We start from the raw sequence: 14439 nt of genomic DNA on the forward strand, positions 1-14439 counted from the left end.
AGTTGACTGGCACACGGGCAGCATAGGCAACACTTTTCATCTTTTCCGCTGAATAGCATAACTCAGTTGCATTTCCCAAAGTCAGTTGCCAGTTACCACGTGCCTGACCTGGATCATTAAGTGACAGTGTTTCTGTTACAGCGCTTTAATGTTTGAAATGTATGGAATGTGTGTGGCAAGGCTTTCAATTGTACATTGAATCTTGTGTGCTCGGCTGAGATATATATTGGGTATAATAAAAGAACTGTAAGGTTGCAGCATAGCCCAGAAGTAAATGTGGAATAAGTTGACAGAAACCACTTTATTTTGGAATCTTGTGCCATCTACTTGATGGTTGATTCTTATCCTGCCAGATTATTTAAAGTGTGCTATCTTCAGTAGGATCTAATCCCGGGTACTGTAGATAAGGGTAAGTCTGACTGCCACCAGCTCCTGAGCATCATATACTGTCATCCTCTGAGAAAAGCCTTACCTGTATTACAATAAATAGGACTTGTTGAATAATTACTTTGTGTCAGTCTTCACAGTAGAGGAAGAGGATAATATTCCTGACATTCCAGGGATATCAATAATGAATCAAGGACTGGAACTCACTAAAGTTAAAGTAAGTAAGAAAACAGAATTAGAAAAAGTAATGGCACTAAAGATTGACGAATCCCCAAGACCTGATGGTTTCCACCCCAGGGTTTTAAAGAAAGTTGGTGAGGAAATTGCAGATGTTTTAGCCATAATCTTCCAAAGCGCACTCGATTCAGGAATTGTCCCTTTTTTTAAATTGGAAAATTGCAAATATAACTGTTATTTAAGAGAGGTCAGCAAGAAACCAAAAAACTATAGATCTGTTAGTCTAACATCTGTTGTGGGGAAGTTATTGGAATCTATAGTTAAGGCAATGTGACTGAGCACTTAGAGAAATTTGAGTTAATTAGAGACAGCCAACATGGATTTGTAAAGGGTAAGTCATGTCTAATGAACCTAATTGAATTTTTTGAAGTAACTAAAGTAGTAGTGGACAGGGGAATGTCTATGGATGTAGTTTATATGGACTTCCAGAAAGCATTCGATAAGGTTCTACATAAGAGACTCAGCTAAAATTAAAGCTCATGAAATTGAAGGCAGGTTATTGACCTGGTTAGGAGATTGGTTAGGCAGTAGGAGACAGAGTAGGGATAATGGGCATGTACTCGAATTGGAGGAAGTGACTAGTGGTGTCCCACAAGGATCTGTGCTGGGCCTCAACTATTCACTATATTTATTAATGACTTAGATAACATAATAGTGAGCCATATATCCAAGTTTGGTGGCTTGGTAAGTAGTGTCGGTGGGAGCATAAAATTACAAAGAGACTTTGATAGATTAAGTGTGTGGGCAAAACTGTGGCAGATGGATTTCAACGAAGGTAAGTGTGAGGTCATCGATTTTGGTCCAAAAAAAGAGATCGAGTTTTTTTTTAAATGGTGAAAAGCTAGGAACAGTGGAGGGCCAAAGAGATTTAGGAGTCCATGTACACAGATCACTAAAATGTAGTGGTCAGGTACAAAAAATAATCAAAAAGGCTAATTGAATGCGGACCTTTATGACTAGAGGGCTAGAATATAAAGGGGAGGAAGTTTTGCTGCACATATACAAAACCCTGGTTAGACCATATCTGGAGTACCGTGTACAGTTCTGGGTACCACAGCTTAGAAAGGATATGCAGCTTGTAAATCTGCACTGCATTCCTTCCCAGAACATTACCAGGGCTCCAAGGGTTAAATTATGAGGAAAAATTACATAAACTAGACTTGTGTTCCCCGGAATCTAGAAGGCCAAGGGGTGATTTGATTGAGGTTTTTAGGATTTTAAAAGGAATTGATAAGGTAGATAGACGGAAACTTTATTTGCTGGTGGGGGGCATCTAGGATAAGGGGACATAACCTTAAAATCAGAGTCAGGCTACTTATGAGAGAAGTTAGGAAACACTTCTTCACACAGAGTGGTAGAAATGTGGCACCCTCCCACAGTAGATACTAACTCAATTAATAATTTTAAATCTGAGATCGATAGATTTTTGCTAGCCAAGGTTATTAAGGAACATGAAGCTAGGGCGAGTAAATGAATTAAGGATTCAGGTCAGCCATGAGCTCCTTGAACGGCGGTTCAGCTTCGAGGGGCTGAATCATTAAATAAATTTAGCTACATCATTAAATAAATTTAAAACAGAAATAGACAGTTTCCTAGAAGTAAAGGGAATTAGGGGTTACGGGGAGCGGGTAGGAAATTGGACATGAAGCTGAGTTCGGATCGGTCAAGGCCCTGTGGGTGGCGGAGCGGGCCCAGGGGCTGAGTGGCCGGGTCCTACTCCTAATTCTTGTGTTCTTTAGATTTGAGGTTAGGATCAGATCAGCCATGATCTTATTGAATGGCGGAGCAGGCTCGAGGGGCCGATTGGCCTACTCCTGCTCCTATTTCTTATGTTCTTATGTCTACCTCTCTTCCTATGTTTGTAAAATAACAGCACTATCCACAAAATCTGATGGTACAGTATTTTATAAACCTTCCAGCAAAAGGGGTTTCAAACTGCATTTCTTTTTTTAAAAGTATTTTCTCTACACACTGCCTGGATCTCCCTGAACTATTGATCGTACCCTGCGGTGAAGGTAGACAGGTTCCTTCTTCTTGGCCTCCTCCAGTGCTGCTGTGAAGCTAACTGCTTGTAACTGGAGCCATACATGGGCAGCCATGGATAATTTGCCCCCAAATGTTTTTCTCCCTCCTTATGAAGAAGGATTGTCTGATACCATCTGATTGTCAACCATATAATGAGACTGGTAGCTCAACATGCAGAAGATTCAATGCTTGACACAACTTTCTATCACTTTATAGCATAGAATGTTGGGGCTTTGCCTCACAGGGCCATCTTACCTGCCCTATCACATAATTGTTCCCTTTCGTGCATATCTTACATTCAAAATAGCCATTTTGATGGTGCAGCATGTTGATATGTTACAATGTGTCCGTGCAATTTCCAGCACAATGAGTTCTTGATTTTTGCCAAACTACTTGGGGAAGGTGCTGAGCAGCAGATGATTGCACTCTTGCAAGGAGAGAAGTGAAATTTACGACATACCTCCACCTGGGAATATTTACAGCAACACAGCATTGGCAGGGGTTTGGAAGAAAATTGCCTGCCCACCACTCTCTTCGGGAATGGTGTGTGCCACTTAAAAATTTTTGAAGAATGGGAGGGGAATAAAAGAAATGTTCATTAAATTCAGGAAAAAAAAATTATATTAACCATTTGATTGCTATTTTTTTTATTCGTTCATGGGATGTGGGTGTCACTGGCAAGGCCAGCATTTATTGCCCATCCCTAATTGCCCTTGAGAAGGTGGTGGTGAGCCACCGCCTTGAACCGCTGAAGTCCATGTGGTGCAGGTTCTCCCACAGTGCTGTTAGGAAGGGAGTTCCAGGATTTTGACCCAGCAACGATGAAGGAACGGCGATATATTTCCAAGTCGGGATGGTGTGTGACTTGGAGGGGAATGTGCAGGTGGTGTTGTTCCCATGTGCCTGCTGCCCTTGACCTTCTAGGTGATAGAGGTTGCGGGTTTGGGAGGTGCTGTCGAAGAAGCCTTGGCGAGTTGCTGCAGTGCATCCTGTAGTTGGTACACACTGCAGCCACGGTGCGCCGGTGGTGAAGGGAGTGAATGTTTAGGGTGGTGGATGGGGTGCCAATGAAGCGGGCTGCTTTGTCCTGGATGGTGTCAAGCTTCGAGTGTCTTTGGAGCTGCACTCATCCAGGCAAGTGGAGAGTATTCCATCACACTCCTGACTTGTGCCTTGTAGATGGTGGAAAGGCTTTGGCAAGTCAGGTGGTGAGTCACTCGCCGCAGAATACCCAGCCTCTGACCTGCTCTTGTAGCCACAGTATTTATGTGGCTAGTCCAGTTAAGTTTCCGGTCAATGGTGCCCCCCAGGATGTTGATGGTGGGGGATTCGGTGATGGTAATGCCATTGAGTGTCATGGGGAGATGGTTAGACTCTCTCTTGTTGGAGATGGTCACAGCCTGGCACTTGTCTGGCACAAATGTTACTTGCCACTTATCAGCCCAAGCCTGGATGTTGTCCAGGTCTTGCTGCACGCAGGCATGGATTGTTTCATTATCTGAGGGGTTGCGAATGGAACTGAACACTGTGCAACCATCAGCGAACATCCCCATTTCTGACCTTATGATGGAGGGAAGGTCATTGATGAAGCAGCTGAAGATGGTTGGGCCTAGGACACTGCCTTTTTGACTAAGGTTACACAAACTCTTAGTGACTCGGCCTGCGGGAATTAAACAGAAAAATTTGTACCTACTTATTGTGTCTGATGGATACCAGTTAACAGAGAGCAAATATTAACACTTAATTGCTTTACTTACACACTGGTTCTAGATAAATTACTGCTATCTACTTAAACAAAATTGTATGTTTTAGGAATTTGTCTCATGAGTAGCCTGATTTTCCACTGAGAGCAAACCTCTAACTTATTGGGCTGGTAGGGCAGCTAGCAACAAAGACGTGAGCGTGGCTGAAGTTAATGGTAATGTTACAGTAAGTATATTTTCATTGCTATAACATTGAACCATTATAAACAATTGACAGTTTAGTGAAAGATTTTTCCTTCTTAACTTTATTGGAAAATGTCTGCAGCAAATCTTTTAGTAGAAACAGCATAAAACGGATTTGAGTGGTCCAAAAAAACTGCCATCCCAGCTGAAATCAGCTAATTCACCACCGACCAGGGACTGGACATGGATCTTGGTCTGTATGGCTCAATGCCATTCCATGCATTTACTCAGTGAGCTATTAAAAGCACACAATTTTTTTTAGAAAGTTGAGATTAACTAGAAATCTTACCACCATGCTATATTTTCATCAGCTGTTCATATCCTGGTCAATGCTTTCTATGTCTGATGTCAAGGGAATGTTGTGTGGCGCAGAATCAAAGCAGAAAAAGAATCAATGAGGGTTGCAGCTGCTGCATACTACTGGCCATTGCTGAAAAGTGCATGTGTATAGATGTAGGGGTTAATGCCTTAGAAGAAGGGAAAGAGAAAGAAACAATTAGGGCTGAGAAAATCTTAATATTCAATGGATTCAACACTGTACAAGTACCAGAAGACAACTGCACCCAAAACTACAAGGTATTTTAGAAATTAAACATTTTCTACAATCAAACAATGCAGGATGATGCACTTCATAAGGAGTCCATTACTGTGTAGAGAGCCCTTCAGTCCATGGTGCCAATGAAACTCTTTTTTTTTAAAAATGCTTCCAGCATGCAATTCAATCACCGGAACATGTTACTGCCCTGGAGTGTTCTACCCTCTGCACATGTAGCCATTTAGAACTATTCTTTTAAAATTGCAAGAAAGACAAAACTAATAAAAGCAGGTTGGTATTAATAGGATTGTTTGTACTTGTGTGAGACTGCTGACCACCCAACTTCCCTTCATGCTCTCCATGCTAGTCGACATTGTAAATGGTTCCCTTTCCTCCGGTACTGTCCTGCTTCCTTTCAAAGCAGCCGTCATCATCCCCTCCCCCTGCTCAAAAAGCCCACCCTCGTCACCTCCGTCCTTGCAAACTACCACTCCATATTTAACCTCTCTTTCCTCTCCAAAGTCCTGCACTGTGTTGTCACCTCCCAAATTCATGCCTGTCTTTCCCGCAACTCCATGTTTGAATCTCTTCAATCAAGTTTCTGTCACTGCTACAGCACTGAAACGGCCCTAATTAAAAGGCAAAAATGACATCCTCTGTGACCGTGACAGTGGTGCATTGTCCCTCTTCGTCCTCCTCGAGTTCTCTGTAGCCTTTGATGTGGTTGGCCACACCATCCTTCTCCAATGCCTCTCCTCCATTGTCCAGCTCAGTGGGACTGCCTTCATTTGGCTCCACTCTTACCTATCCGATCATAGCCAGAGTATCTCCAACAACGGTTTCTCTGGAATTCTCTCCCTTAAACACCTCCACCTTCCTCTTCTCATTTGAGACCCTACTTAAAACTCACCTCTTTGACCAAACCTTTTGTCACCCCTCCTAATATCTCCTCATTTGGCTTGGCGTTCATTTTTGTCTGATTATGTCTCTCTGAAGTGCCTTGATCTACGTTAAAGGTGCTATTTAAACGTAAGTTGTTGATATGGAAAATGTTAAGCAACCTTTCTGACTCATAAGCAACTAAATTCCTTGTGGATTCCCTTATAAAATATTTTCCATGCCAAGAATCCTATAGAATTCAGTTATATATAAAGCTCATTCCCAAGTACGGCGTGTAAATGCATCTCTAGATCAATTAATTCATTTTTTAAAAATAAAATGTAGCAGCTGGTTAGACCTTTGTGTTGATGATTTCTGCATATTCATTATACTGGCTACTAACACTGAAGACAGAGGAACTATCAGCTTGTACTTTGTACGTTTCCTAGGAGACAAGTTGTTTGTTAATAAGCTGACAGGCGTAGATCTGTGTGTGGCCTTTGTATTCGTTATGGTAATGACTTTCCCGGGTACGCCCACACAGCACAGTGTTTTTTTTAGATGGCTCTTTGAGGGCTATCAGTAAAACTGCATAGGAACAGTCTGCTTCACTTTTTCAGATTTACAATCAAATACGCTCACATATTGCTCATCTAATTTAGTTCTGTTTACACCCTGATGTTACAAGTCCTGGATTTGTCCCAACACATCTGCTGTGTTCACAGTGCAGAGGCAGTTTCTATAAGCAGACCGAATCTGCTGTGAACTGAAACCTGCACCCTTATATATGCTGTGTCAGAGATAACAATAACATATAGCGCCATTAAGTGAGAAAATGTTCCAAACCACTTCACCAAAGCCATAATCAAAAAATGAACGCTAAATCAAAGAAAGAGATATTAGTAGGGGTGATCAAAAACTCAGTCAAAGAGATGGGTCTAAAGGAGATGGGGAAGTTAGTGAGGCAGAGGGATTTAGGATGGGAATTGCAGAATGGGGGGCCTAGATGGCTGAAGACAAAGGGAAGGAGGATCAAGACTGGAGTCAGAGGAAGAGAGAGTTTGGGGGAGGTTGTATCGCTGTATTGTATGTAATGTTTCCCTGTCTGAACACCATTCAAGTTCTTTGATTGCTTTGATAACGGGCAGTTAGAAAGATTATCTGAATCACCAGGCATTGTTCTCTGACTATATATGCTGTACTTTTATGGAATCCCACACTCACCTGACGAAGGAGGAAGCCTCCGAAAGCTTGTGATTTCAAATAAAAATGTTGGACTATAAACTGGTGTTGTAAGACTCCTTACATTTGGCTCAAATAGGTTATAGCAATAGAGAGGAGTACAGCCACAAAGGGATTGAAACACGAGAATGAGAATTTTAAATTGAGGAGTTGGAGGACCATAAATCAATGTTTTTTTTTATTCGTTCATGGGATGTGGGCATCGCTGGCAAGGCCAGCCTTTATTGCCCATCCCTAATTACCCTTGAGAAGGTGGTGGTGAGCCGCCTTCTTGAACTGCTGCAGTCCGTGTGGTGAAGATTCTCCCACAGTGCTGTTAGGTAGGGAGTTCCAGGATTTTGACCCAGCGACGATGAAGGAATGGCGATATATTTCCAAGTCGGGATGGCGTGTGACTTGGAGGGGAACGTGTAGGTGGTGGTGTTCCCATGTGCCTGCTGCCCTTGTCCTTGTAGGTGATAGAGGTCATGGGTTTGGGAGGTGCTGTCGAAGAAGCCTTGGCGAGTTGCTGCAGTGCATCCTGTGGATGGTACATGCTGCAGCCACTCTGCACCGATGTTGGAGGGAGTGAATGTTTAGGGTGATGGATGGGGTGCCAATCAAGCGGGCTGCTTTGTCCTGGATGGTGTCGAGCTTCGCGTGTCATTGGAGCTGCACTCATCCAGGCAAGTGGAGAGTATTCCATCACACTCCTGACTTGTGCCTTGTAGATGGTGAAAAGGCTTTGGGGAGTCAGGAGGCGAGTCACTCGCCACAGAATACCCAGCCTCTGACCTGCTCTTGTAGCCGCAGTATTTATGTGGCTAGTCTAGTTAAGTTTCTGGTTAACGGTGACCCCCAGGATGTTGGGATTTGGCGATGATAATGCCGTTGAATGTCAAGGGGAGGTAGTTAGATTCTCTCTTGTTGGAGAAATTCATTGCCTGACACTTGTCTGGCGCGAATGTTGCTTGCCACATATCAGCCCAAGCCTGGATGTTGTCCAGGTCGTGCTGCATGCTGGCATGGACTGCTTCATTATCTGAGGGGTTGCAAATGGAACTGAACACTGTGCAATCATCAGCGAACATCCCCATTTCTGACCTTATGATGGAGGGAAGGTCATTGATGAAGCAGCTGAAGATGGTTGGGCCAAGGACACTGCCCTGAGGAACTCCTGCAGCAATGTTCTGGGGCTGAGATGATTGGCCTCCAACAACCACTATCATCTTCCTATGTGCTAGGTATGACTCCAGCCATGGGAGAGCTTTCCCGCTGATTCCCATTGACTTCAATTTTACTAGGGCTCCTTGGTGCCACACTCTGTCAAATGCTGCCTTGATGTCAAGGGCAGTTACTCTCTCCTCACCTCTGGAATTCAGCTCTTTTGTCCATGTTTGGACCAAGGCTGTAATGAGGTCTGGGGCCGATTAGTTCTGGCGGAACCCAAACTGAACTTCGGAGAGCAGGTTATTGGTGAGTAAGTGCCGCTTGATAGCACTGTTGACGACACCTTCCATCACTTTGCTGATGATTGAGAGTAGACTGATGGGGCGGTAATTGGCCAGATTGGATTTGTCCTGCTTTTTGTGGACAGGATATACCTGGGCAATTTTCCACATTGTCGGGTAGATGCCAGTGTTGTAGCTGTACTGGAACAGTTTGGCTAGAGGCATAGCTAGTTCTGAGCACAAGCCTTCAGCACTACAGCTGGGATGTTGTTGGGGCCCATAGCCTTTGCTGTATCCAGTGAACTCAGCCGTTTCTTGATATCACATGGAGTGAATCGAATTGGCTGAAGACTGGCTTCTGTGATGGTGGGGATATCAGGAGGAGGCTGAGATGGATCATCTACTCGGCACTTCTGGCTGAAGATGGTTGCTAACGCTTCAGCCTTGCCTTTTGCACTCACGTGCTGGACTCCGCCATCATTGAGGATGGGGATGTTTACAGAGCCTCCTCCTCCTGTTAGTTGTTTAATTATCCACCATCATATACGACTGGATGTGGCAGTACTGCAGAGCTTTGATCTGATCCGTTGGTTGCGGAATTGCTTAGCACTGTCTATAGTAGGATATAGGATGTAGGATAAGTGAGGACGAGGTGATGGTCGAGCGGGATTTGGTGCAGGATAGGATGTGGGCAGCAGAGTTTTGAATGAGCTGAAGTTTATGGAGGATGGTAGGCCAGCGAGGAGGCAGTGGAAGGGTTGAGAGAAGTGATAAGGAGGCAGCGCTGGGTGTCAGCCTACTTGTGGATGTAGGAGGCGACAACACATTCAAGAACTTTGAAGAGGAAAGGCAGTTTTGTAAGGGAGGGGACAGTGTCTGAGGAGATAGAAACATATACAATGTTTTCATTGCACAATGGCTCTGGGAATTATATACTTTGAAATTGCAGTATCCTGCACATTTCCATTTTGTTTGTTTACATCGGGGTGCTCACATTGGACCTCAGAACATGGGGAGTCAACTGGCTGGATGGATATCATGAAGTATGAGGGACGTAGAGTCCAGGATGTTCAGAAGTCTGGGGGATGTGTCATGGAGTTTGTGAATGAAAAAGAAGAGCATTGCTGAAGCCACATTTATGGGTGAGTTTGTGATTGTTTTGTTTTTTTGTGTGAGCTGTGAGATAAATGTTAATTTTAGGGATAAACTGTGGGGTGGGTGAGGAACAATATTGCGACATTGTCTCAGAAATTGTGTCTTTTTTTTGGTAGAATGTGATTAGGGAGGCAATTTGAAATTATTTCATAAGGTGTTACATAATATTATTGGTTATTTTCTACTTTCATTATTCACCAATGAATAGCTAATTAGAAAATAGAAATATTGATGAAGAACAAGAAAAAACACTTGCCGAATGAAGAAGAAGAAAACTGAGGCACACAATAGTCACAAAGTAAAGGACAGGCTGAAATAAGATTAATTAAAGGAGAATATTTTGTTATGTTTAATACTAATTTTCAATGGCAAGCCATTGATAACAAAATGTATTACACTCATAAGCAGAATCATTACAACTCACACATTAGTTATTGAATTTTCCCCTCACACATGGGATTAAATCTATATTTAATATCTTACTCACCTAATTATATTTCCTTTTAAAAATAAGATAGTGAGAGGCCAAAGAACTGAGAAGCTTGACATTTCACTGTTTGGTATTCTGCAGTTGCTGAATAATGAAATGGTAAACTAACCTATTTAAATGAATAATTAATGAATTAGCTTTTGCAAAGATGAGAATAGCGGCTGCCATATTCAACATGAAAAGTGGACGTGGAGTGCAAAACTGCACACTTAAACAGAGACAATTTTATTCCTCAATATTTCAACCCCACATATGGTAAGAAAAATAAAAACTGTACTTTGAATGGAGGAAGGTTGGGTGATGTCGGAGCAGCGGGATTTGGGGACTCAAGTTCACGGGTCATTAAAAACAGCACCTCAAGTGGATAAGGCTATAAAAATGCTAATGAGATAATGGGTTTTGTGTTAAGAGGCAATAGAATATTAAAAGGGGAGATATAATGATGAATCTATTTAAACCTTACTAAGACCACAGTTGCTGTTCTGTGCGCAGTTTTTGGCTAAACACTACACGAAGAATGCTGAGGCAATAAATAAGGTTCAGCACAGCTTCACTAGAATGCTGCCTGGTGTGAGGAATTACAAATATGAAGAAAGGCTTGAAAACTTGGGGCTGTTTTCATTAGAACACAGGACTAATGGTGTGATTTGTTAGAAGTTAAAAGTTATGAAGAGTAGATAGAAACAGATTGTTTCCAGTGATTGACTGGTCTAGAATAAGGGGACGTAGATATAAGATTAAATGTTAAGAGATTTATAACAGAGAGGAGGAGAAACATTTTTTTTTACACAGAGGGTTGTAAAGTTCTGGAAGCTAACAAAAACAACAATTTGCATTTATATAGCGCCTTTAATGTAGAAAAATGTCCCAAAGCACTTCACAGTAGCATAATCAGACAAATAAAGCCAAGCCAAAGAAAGAGTTATTAGGTGGGGTGACCAAAAGCTTGGCCAAAGAGATAGGTTTTAAGGAGGGCCTTAAAGGAGGAGAGGGAGGTGGCGAGGCAGAGAGTTTTAAGGAGGGAATAACAGAGTGTATGGCCAAAACAGCTGAAGGCATGGCCGCCAAAGGGGAGGTGGAGAGTGGGGAATAAACAAGTGGCTAGAGTTGGAGGAATGCAGAATTCTTCGAGGCTTATAGGGCTAGAGGAGATTACAGAGATAGGAAGGGGTTAGGCCAAGGGATTTAAACATGAGGATGAGAATTTTAAATTTGAGGTGTTGGGAGACCGGTTGCCAATGTATGTCAGTTAGCACAGGGGTGATGGGTGAGTGGGACTTATTGAAGGATAGAATACCGGCAGCAGAGATTTGGATGAGGCAGATGATGTTACAGAGGTGGAAATAGGCAGTCTTTGTGATGGAGAGTATATGGGGTTAGGAGGTCAGCTCAAGGTCAAAAAGGATGGCAAGCTTGCAAAAAGGCTGGTTCAACCTGACAGTGGCTGGGGTGGGTGATATAATTGTTAGTGAGGCTATAGAATTTGTGGTGGTGGCTGAAGGCAATGGCTTCAGTCTTCCCAATTTTTAACTGGAGGAAATTGTGGCTCATCCAGGACTAGACGTCGACATGCAGTGTTACAACACAGAGGCAGTGAATTGGTCGAGAGTGGTGGGGAGAAGTAGAACTGGGAGTCGTCAGTGTACATGTGGAACTTGATCCCCTGACTTTAGATGATGTCACCATGGGGCAATGTGTAGATGGAGTAGAGGAGGGGACCAAAGATAGGTTCTTGGGGGACTCCAGAGGTAATGGTGTGCGGGTGGGAAGAGAAGCCATTGTTGGAATTGATAGAGATCCTCTGGCTACAGGCTATAGGAAGAATGAGAGGTGATCTTATTGAAACATATAAGATTCTAAGAGGGATTGACAGGGTAGATGCTGAGAGGATGTTTCCTCTGGCTGAAGAGTCTAGAACTAGGGGACATAGACTCAGGATAAGGGGGACAGATATTTAGAACTGAGATGAGGAGGAATTTCTTCACTCAGAGGGTTGTGAATATTTGGAATTCTCTACCCCAGAGGGCTGTAGTTGCTGAGTCGTTGAGTATATTCACGACTGAGATTGATAGATTTTTGGACTCAAGGGGAATCAGGGTGTGAGGATAGGAGTGGCTAATCATTCTTTAATATATATATATATATATATATATATATATAGATATTAATCAGGTTAAGTGAGGGGAGGCTGGAGGTTTTGGATTTCTGTTCACCAGCTAATGTGTTCTGGAGATAATCGAGGTGGTGGCCATAAATCCAACAAAGGGATATGGGGAATGGGCGGGAAAGTGGAGTTGAGGTTAAAAATCAGCCATGATCTTATTGAATGGCGGAGCAAGCTCGAGGGGCCATATGGCCTACTCCTGCTCCTATTTTCTATGTTCTCATGTAGGTAACTGAATGGAAAGTTGGCTTGGCAATAGGAAGCATAAATGGAAAAGAAACTGTCTGTGGGTGGTGACTAGTGGAGTTCTGAAAAGATTTGTCCTGGGCCATTCCTGTTTGTATTATTCACAAATGACTTGAGAAGAATGCTTGTTGAACAATATTATAAAATTTGCTGACAGTACCAAGTTATTTGCTTGGACTGCAGATGCAAGCAAAATAAATAACATTCAAAACTATCTGCACCTATTAAACATGTGAGCTAGGGAATACCGTATGAATTTTAATTTCATAAATATAGGAAACAGTAAATGTATAGAGGATGAGGGGTGCTCAATAGCATAAATGGAAAAGGAGAATGATTTGATGTGATTACTGATCATTCAGTGAAAATTTCCAGTCAACGTGAAGCTGTTACTGAAGGTAATGAAACTCTAGGATCCAACTTAAGAGCAAATGATTTGTCATGGTACAACATCTCATAATAAATGTTAGGATTTATATCACCTTAATGCATAACTTGCCTGTTAGTTTTAATATCAGCCCACCTAACAGTAAAGTAATTTTCCGCCTGGTTACTGCAACAGCTGGCTTTCTGCCTAGTTACTGCAACAGTGGACCTGCCGCCTGTTTTATGCCACGCCCGATTTTCATTTCCATCGAAGTTTATAGAAGTAATAATTGGGCTCTGTCTAAAACTGGTGGCCGATCCGCTACTGCTGGTTTTCCACCCAGCAATAAAAATGAAAATTCATCCCGTTGAGTCTATAAGCTCAGCTGATTCCTGTAAGTTGGCAAGCACTCAGCTCAGCAGCACTTTAATTCAGACTGTAATTTTAAACATTGTTTGTGAGCTAAGCATCTGTGACAATGAGACCAAGTGTTACACGATGAAAACTTCCTTTAATCTTAGATGAGCTGAAAGTGACAGTAGCACTTTAAAGCATGCCGCTGATTAAAATTTAAGTTCTGACCACCCATTCCTATAAGAAAATATCCTCCTGGTTACCCATGATTTTACCCACTTGCCTCACAACTGCCCACAATTTTCAGCTATTTTTGCTACTCCAAATCAGTTCCCATAGAACCATAAACATTTATGGTGCAGAAGGAAGCCATTCAGCCCAATGTGTCAATGCCAACTCTTTGCTAGAGCAATCCAAAACAAATCCCACTGTTCCATATTCTCCCTATAGCTCTGTATCTTCCACTGCTTCAAATGTTTACCTCTCTATACACTCTCACTTATACCATAATCTTGCTTACAACATGATATATTCATTACTCCTATGTTATGTAAAACTAGAATTGTTCTTCCTCATTTCTTTCTAATTTGTGCCCTGCAATGTTGTTTACAACTTTTTGATCCATCTACATCAGCACATCTCAATTCATCATTACTCTCTAGGTTAGTTCTCTATTGATATCTCCTGACCACCCCAGTGTTTTTATATTGACCAATTTATACACAAGTGGACACTATAATACAATTAAAGAGCTCGAATCAGGTTGTCCTTAGTCATTCCACATTGATAAGAATGAATCTGGTCCAAATTACCTGAGCAGTAAATTTAGCAAACAGGAAAATGCATCAAAAATGAGATTCTTAAGAGTACAAAATTAATATGTTCTTATATGAGGAAAAGAAATTATATCAAAGAATTACAAAGACAAAGTCCCATCTTCACAATGAGGACATCCTGCATCATGTGTTGTGGCATGACCACC

This window comes from Heptranchias perlo, chromosome 5, assembly GCF_035084215.1.
Source record: "Heptranchias perlo isolate sHepPer1 chromosome 5, sHepPer1.hap1, whole genome shotgun sequence".
NCBI lineage: Eukaryota > Metazoa > Chordata > Chondrichthyes > Hexanchiformes > Hexanchidae > Heptranchias > Heptranchias perlo.